At 34.4% G+C, this 8,291-nt stretch overlaps 1 pseudogene; it reads right to left on the bottom strand.

Annotated features, from left to right (window-relative positions):
- Window positions 1-3,460: 3,460 nt before the first annotated feature.
- LOC111411172 lies at window positions 3,461-5,338 on the bottom strand (annotated as a pseudogene).
- Window positions 5,339-8,291: the final 2,953 nt, after the last annotated feature.

The following is an 8,291-nucleotide window of genomic DNA, read 5'->3' as shown; positions in this document are numbered from 1 at the left end:
AAAATTCAACAATGTTCAGTAATATTAAGGTTCAAATTCGATTGAAAATTTTATGGTTTCGAAATTATCTTCATCTATCATTTCCACAACTTCTGATTAAAATTTCTGCTTTAACTAATTTATGAGATGGAAGGATTATGAGACTTTTCTTTTTCTCTTTCTTTTCTGTGGGAAGAGAGAAATCCTATTGTTCTTGTGCTGACCATCAAATTTGAAGTTGGGAAGAGAGAAATCCTATCCATTTTACATTTCTAGATCGATAAAACTATTTTCTGATATTATATATCACATCCCATTCATTTGAATGATACACAAAATGTGACGAATATTGAAGTAGAAAAGAATTTCTAGGGTTTTTGTTGGTACAGGAAATTGAATCATTAAATCGAACAAATTTTACCGTATTGTTCTGGGATTCTTTTTATTGTTCTGTTCTTTTTGCATAGTATAAATTTCCAAACAAAAAATTTACAACTTCGTCCTATAATTGTGAAAGAATTAACATAAATATCTATCATCTCTCTTGAAGCAACAAGGTAAGAATCGGCTCATCGATTATAAAATTGGGAAAATTGCGACATTAGTCCATAACTTATTAAGCAGTGACACATAAATCACCAACACTTAAAATGAGCTAATTGATCCTTCGTTTATTTATTTTTTCAACTTGAATTGGCACTTAGAAAGTTGAAGCCAAATATAGATTCATGAGAACCACATTATAGCTATTATCTAACAAAGGTTGGACCTGTTTAAGTCATTTCGAATCAACTTGTTTTTTTTCAAAAGTTTGAATCTAACTTGGTATTTAAACGGTAGATTAGCCAATTGTGCAAATTGTCCTGTAATGATCTAACAAATAAAAATGGGATATATATATTTATGATAGCTTTAGTTGAACCTTGCCGTGTGACACTTAAAATTGAATTCGATAACCTATAGATTCTATCACCTTTTACCTATTTAATCAAGTCTATCATTATCGAGTTGGTAAATACAAAGTCAAGTTAAAAATGAGCTTTCTAAAATAAAGAACACACACACATATTGCATCAACTTTTATAAAAATCAGTTAAACTTTTGATTTTTAAATAAACCAAACAATGGCTAAATATATAGATGTTGAATTGTTGTGGCCTTTCATAATATTTTTGCGAATCGACTTGGACGACACCCACAGATTTAAAGAAAGACATTATGACTGTTAATGATTGGATTTGTTTCCATTATTGAGGACTCAATATGCAGCTAATAGAAAGGTTGAACATCAATTTGCAATTATTTTTTTTCAAAAGTTTGATTCTGACTTGCTATTTTAAACAATGGCTACTTTAATGCAATTTATTTTTTATTTTTTTATTATAATTTAAGCTGAAGTTAAGTATACTAGTGTGATTATGTGTTAACATGTAAGATTGGATATGATATCCAATAGTTTTATCCTCTTTAATTAAGTCTAATTATTGATTTATAAGTTATTAAAAGAAACTTCCAAAATTAAGCATACGGATCCTACCCCCCTCATTAGTTACATATAGGTACCTGATAAAATTTTAATTTTCTATATTAAAATAAAAAGAATTATGTGTATTATATTTACAAATGAGTCCATAACTTAAAAAATTGTCATCCTTTTCCTTGGCAAGTTATCAACCATAGTCAAAAGCTGGAGAAAATGAAAAGAAAACTAGGGTGAGGATGAAACCAGAACAGGGGTGTCCTATGCTATACTATCTATCATGAAAACATTCTGCTAAGCAACCAAAATGTATTTAATTGGTTGAGGGCCCACATGTAATAAAAAATAAGTTAGGGAATAAAATGCTACAAAAGTCTGGTGGGTTTTGAGAAGTAATATGACTCTTATGTGCAAATTTTATTTTTTTAATTTTTTTTTTGTTTTTGTTATTTTATTACTGTCTTTTATATATATTTATGTAAAGAGAAGATCAAATATGTCATTTAATGGCCAAAATATAGGGAGCACTTCGGCAGTGGAACTTCGATGGAGATAGTGCGTCGGCCAAACAAACAAATCTTGTCTTCTTCTTTGTCTTGCCTTGGTTGACTGTTACATGTGCTTACATAGTGCCTTTACGCCTGGCTTCCATTGGAGGCTTCACATATGATCAGTAACAATTTTAATTTTCTCCTATTTCGTTTGCCAACTAGTCAATTAAGCCCAAAAGAATGCTTTCCTCTAATTTATAAGGAGCTGATAAGGAGTACGTATCGTTGTGGAGATTTCACGTAGTTTCAGAGCAATTCTTGTGCTTCCAGGAAAAATTCTCCCTTTGTTCTCCATCGATACTCAAACTGACTTCAGTTTCTTGTTGAATAATGTTATTTACAGTTGTTCATTACCTCAGTTGCCCTATGTGGCATAAATATGGAGATTAGTGTTTTTTTGCGTAATGTAATAAAAAAACTACTACACTAATTTATCAAATTATTAACTGTTGCATGTATGTCACGTATGACGATTACGATAATGAGCGATTGTAAATAGTATTACTCTTTCTTGTTTGATCATCCACGAATAATGGTGTTTTTAAAATAGACAATTAATTCCCGAAAATAGCCTTCCCTAAAGCCCATACTACCTACGTAAATCGATTATTGTTAATGCATCTTCTTGATGGGGATTCTCAAATCGGGTAAAATTTCCTTTTCTTTTCTTCTTCTTCTTCTTCTTCTTCTTCTTCTTCTTCTTCATCATATTTTTTTTTTTTTTTTATACATCAATTCCTACATTGTGACTTCACCTAAACTTGGTAACCGGTTAAAATTTTGTTGCGTATGGATGGGATAATATATTCTTGCTCTAAACATCTCGCCAGGTATCGTGCCTTGTATTGATCTTAGCCTTAAATAATCCTTCTTCAAGCATCTTAAGTTACTGTGATTAGACTTTATCTTGATTAAGCTTTCCATTTGCAGCAAGTGGGCCCGGGCGGTGGAAAATTAATAATGGAGTGTTGGCATGAAACTCGAAATGGAATTACTTTCTGTGCTTGCATGGTCAGTAGTTTATTCATTTATTTTGCTTAAATTCTCCCTTACTAAATTTAGCTCTGACAGAAATCTACAAAAATATTTTAGCAGGATAATGAGGAAGGAAAATGCAAATGTCCTCCTAGATTTAAAGGCGACGCCGTTAACGGTTGCGAAGGCAAGAGTTTTAGTTTGAACTAAATTGTGAAACTGACCCCTAGTTTATTAGATCAAGGATTATCTCTTATCTCTTATGCATATCGACTAGCAAGTTGTGGGCAAAGGCTTTCGAAGTTCTAAAATAATAACTTGACATGCTAATTTTAGAGGACGTATTACGCTTTATTCAAATGGCATCTATGCTTGAATATAATCGTGAACGGGAGGCTAGGTAAACATTATAAAACTGTGCATTGAGAATAAGATGATGAATGGATGGTTAGATATAGTCAACGTTTGGTACACATTACTCAAGATGACTGGACACATCAAAGTTTGATGTTGGGAGGGTAAATGACAAGTTTTGAACATGTCCCCATCTTGAACTCTTGCCTGCAAACTGGTATTCAAGCTCTTCTCGTGCAACTTTAGTGGGTTCACCCATTACTGCTTTCATAAATGTTGTGAAAAGACCCCAAATCTAACACAAAGTAGCTATCAGATATATTTTTATGTACCCCATTTTTGTTGCAAGTCATCTCGAGGCTTTTTAAGAATACATAAATTTGGGGCCTTCGATAACTATAAGAAGGCTGTTTCATTTCTTATGTTCATCTCTGGGTAGTACATTAAAGTGTGTTTCTTAGTCTATTATTACATAATTGAAGGATTTTCGGTTTTCTTAATCCTAAACCATAAAATATCTATCTCTTATTATACTTTTCTCTTGGGTTGTATTTTTAGTCGTACATGGACTCAGAAATCAGGGATAAAATGGAGCAATACATGCCTCTAGATGGTCAAAATGAAGTTCCAAGTCATGTTAGCGACGATCGTGTTTAAAAGCAAAGCTTAATTGTTATTCATCTGGAAGAGTTCCAGTTGTGTCTCCAACGAAGGTTTTAAAGGTAGAATTATTTATCGTTAAATTTTTTTGGACAATAAGTGAAATGAGAGATTACATTATTATGATGTCCTTCAAGACGTAATATTTTCTTACGATTGTGTTTGGGGCGAATTAAAAAGAAGGATTAAGTCGAATTATGTACAATTTAGCACATGTCAGGTTGTGCCCCTACCTCCCCTAATGAATTTCAGGTGTCTAATCATCGATATGTTTCTTTCCACGGATCTTCCTCGTGATTACCTGTGTCCTAAGGAAAGTTCAATTTATTAGTTAGAATTAGTAAATATTTGCTTTTGAAGAACATTTGTCCTCACTTCAATGCATTGCTTTTTTGAAACCGGCTTCGCTTTTAGTTTGAACAATAATGTAACTTTGAGTGATCAGGAATACAAATTTAATCAATGGAATGATCAGCATTTGAACTTAACTCTGTCCGTGCGTTTTTAATTTTTATGCATATCTCATCAATTCATTTTACATTTCTAGATCAATAAGACTATTTTTTGATATTATATATCGCATCCCATTCATTAGAATGATACACAAAATGTAAAGAATATCGAAGTTCAAAATTAACCTGGTTAACAGACAATTCAGCCTTGTAGGAATCGGAGTTGAGAATTTTCCAACTAATATTGTTGAAGATCTCACGGATAACAATCTCAAAAGCCTTGTACACATTGGTAGAATCCAAAGCAGATGTCTCTGTGAAAAATAATCCTTCTTCTTCTGCAAGGCTTTTCCCGTCCTCCACGCTCACCTCTCTTATGTTCTCTAAATTCACTTGTTCCCGACCAGCATTCTTGCTACAGTTGTGTCACTATGAGTGTTAAGTTCATCAAGCCATCTTTTCACATTCTCAAAAGTAGTCCTCCTGCTAATATCATACACAACAAGAGCCCCTACAGCCCCCCCGTAACAAGCAGAAGTGACAGCCCTGAATCTCTCTTGCCCAGCAGTGTCCCACACTTGGGCCTTCACCTCCTTGCCATCGATCTCCACCATCTGAGTCTGAAACTCCACTCCAATGGTGGCTTTAGAGTTATGGTATATAACTCATCTCTAGCAAAACGGGACAGCAAATTGGATTTGCCCACTGCTGAATCACCACTATTTTGAACAAATACTCCTCCCTGTTTCTTCTTCCCCCATTTTTTGCTGTCTTTCACCCTTCTTTTTTCCTTCCTCTGTCCGCAATTTGTGTGTGTGTGTGTAGGGGGGTCGAGAAAAAAGCTAGTAAAAGTTTCCATAAGCGTACTATGGTTCCCATTTGCAGATCAATTAAAAGATCATACCGTTGATTCTAACTGCCAAGATTTGAATTTCTTACCATATTCAGTCCTAAGCACACAACTGACAAACCCTATAAATACATCCGCTCGCTCGTACTTCTTTCTCAGATCTGAAATCCAATCAACTCTATTTTTCATAACAGTCCTCATCATGCTATCTCAAGACCCTCCAACCACCACTCCTGCCGCCGCCAAAACTAAAGAATTCAATCCCCCTTCCGCCACCACTACCACCACTCCCACCACCATCAAAGCCACAGAGTACAAGAAGAGTGTCGAACCATCTTCCACTACTCCACTGGGCCAGAAGCAGTTGCACAAGTGTGACGTGTACGGAAAGTCTTTTCCGTCATGCCAAGCACTCGGCGGCCACAAAACCAGCCACCGCAGTAGACCTCCACGCACCGCACCGCCGCCGCCGCCTCCGAAGACTCCATCATCACGAATGTATCTGATTTTAAACCAAGTGGTAGCGGCGGCACTATGACTGCAAGAAGAGCAGCGTGATCACTTCAGAGTGCAGCGCCTCTAGAAATTGTCTATGTTCTGGATTTTGTATGTAATATCTCTAGAAAAGAATTTCTAGGGTTTTTGTCGGTACAGGAAATTGAATCATTAAATCGAACAAATTTACTGTACTATTTTGGGATTGCTTTGATTGTTCTGTTCTTTTTGCATGGTATATATTTCCAACCAAAAAATTTAAGACTTTCGTCTTTTATTAATTGTGAAAGAATTAGCATAAAAATATATCGTTTCTCCCTTGAATCTGCTCATCGATAAAAAAATTGGGAAAATTGCAATATTAGTCCATAACTTATTAAGCAAGTGGCAATAAGTCACCAAAACTTAAAATGAAACTAATTGATCCTTCGTTTATTTATATTTTCAACTTGAATTGGCACTTAGAAAGTTGAAGCCAAATATACATTCAGGAGAACCACATTATAACTATTATCTAACAAAGTTTAGGACCCGTTTACGTCATTTAGATTTTAGAATCAACTTGCTCTTTTTCAAAAGTTTGAATCTAACTCGTATTTAAACGGTAGATTGACTAATTGTACAAATTTTGCTATAATAATCTAACAAAGAGAAATATGATATATATTTATGATAGCTTTAGTTGAAGCTTGCCGTGTGACACTTAAAATTGGATTCGATAACATATGGGCTATCACTTTTTACATATTTAATCAGGATTACTATTACTGAGTTGGTAAATACAAAGTCAACTTAAAAATAGCTTTCTTAATAAAGAACACATACCCCACCACGTACAGGCCATTTGTGGAAATAAATACATCCATTAGACCTTCAATTTATGCCTTTTTAATTTTGAATCCTCGTGGGACTTCTCCATTTCAGGTCTCCGATACTACTATTATCGAGTTGGTAAATACAAAGTCAACTTAAAAAGATTTTTCTAAATAAAGAACACACACATGTAATAACATAAAAACCATCAGAAGCATAGATTGGATTCTAAAGCCTCAATTTAGACGGAATGGAAGGTCTTATTGATCAAAACAAAGTACAAGCGGGAGGAAAACATTAGCCTAACCTCTAGAATTACATCAAAAGCTCAACAGAGCAAGTGAATTTAAAAATTTTAAATATGGAAGAACATTTTTCGTTAAGATAAGCAAATGAACACATTATAACAAAATTTTTTACATCACCTAAAATACACGAATGTCACAAGATTCAAGTACAATGATTTGCTAAATAACAGTCGAAAATTTTGTTTCGTGCCGAAATTGTTGGTTGCTTTGAATTGAATCTGTAGGCATCCAAATTCAACTCATATCGACAAAACTAATTTTGTGATATCATATAGCATCCAGTTAATTTTTATTTATATGATATACGAAATGAGAAGAATACCAAAGTTCAATAAATTAAAAATTTATATTAGCGAAATAATTGAGTAAGTGTAAAATAAAGTCGTCTTCGGTAATTAGAATTGTAATGAAGAGAAAAAGATACGGTTAGGACCCCATTAAGGAAATATGGTTCCTGAAGGATTAAAATCATTCAACAAAAGAAAGCGATCGCATTTTTATCGTAAACCAACGTATGTTGAATACACCTCGCCCTCATTAAGCTTTCACGCTGTGACAATGCTTATTGGACCCGTCCAACAACCACGGTGGAATGGAGGAAGCCGGCCTGACAACCATCGCAGGAATCTCCGCTTCAACCTTCGTTAATGTTATGAATGATATTGAAACTTATCCTCCGTCGGCCTAGAGCTCGGTAACCACGAAACAAGCCACCGTGATTGTTCTCAGTTCACCACCTCTAATTGTCTAGCCATCAGTCCCGCTGCCGCTGAATTAATAGATGTGTAAATCTCGTCGTCATTAGCACTAGTGAAAGAACAGCAGCTTTAGCCTCCACCGTTGATGACAAGAAATCAACGAACTCCTTTTATTATCCTACAATTATATCCTCTCTGGTGTAAGTATTATGCTCTAGGTCCAATCAACTTTGGACATAAATACTTTTATATATAATTAATACAATTAACTGGCAGATCTATTATTTAATTAATAGACAATTAAATAAATAATAGAGTCCGTAGATTCAAATATTTGTAATTTGTTAATCACAAGGAGTTGTGATTGTGAGATACAAATTACATCTGATTAAATCTTAAATCATCCGTGGTCGTAAGTAATAACGAGATACGGATATCGTTGTTACGGATAGACCATCACGTGTGGCATTTCTTACTTGTGAAGTAAGTAACTGATCTCACAAGCTAAAGTGTGGTGACACTTAAATGAACACGTAGATGTTTTTGTTATAGAACAAAACATTGGAGACCTGTCGAGAGATTCCACATGGATAACTATCTGAGTGTCAGTGGTTAATATCTAACGTTCGGTAATGGAATTGGTCCTTTGACTTGAGGTCGTCATAGTTCCTTATAT

Source organism: Olea europaea, chromosome 15, assembly GCF_002742605.1.
Source record: "Olea europaea var. sylvestris chromosome 15, O_europaea_v1, whole genome shotgun sequence".
In the NCBI taxonomy this organism is placed as follows: Eukaryota; Viridiplantae; Streptophyta; class Magnoliopsida; order Lamiales; family Oleaceae; genus Olea; species Olea europaea.
This window is presented reverse-complemented; position numbering and strand designations above follow the sequence as displayed.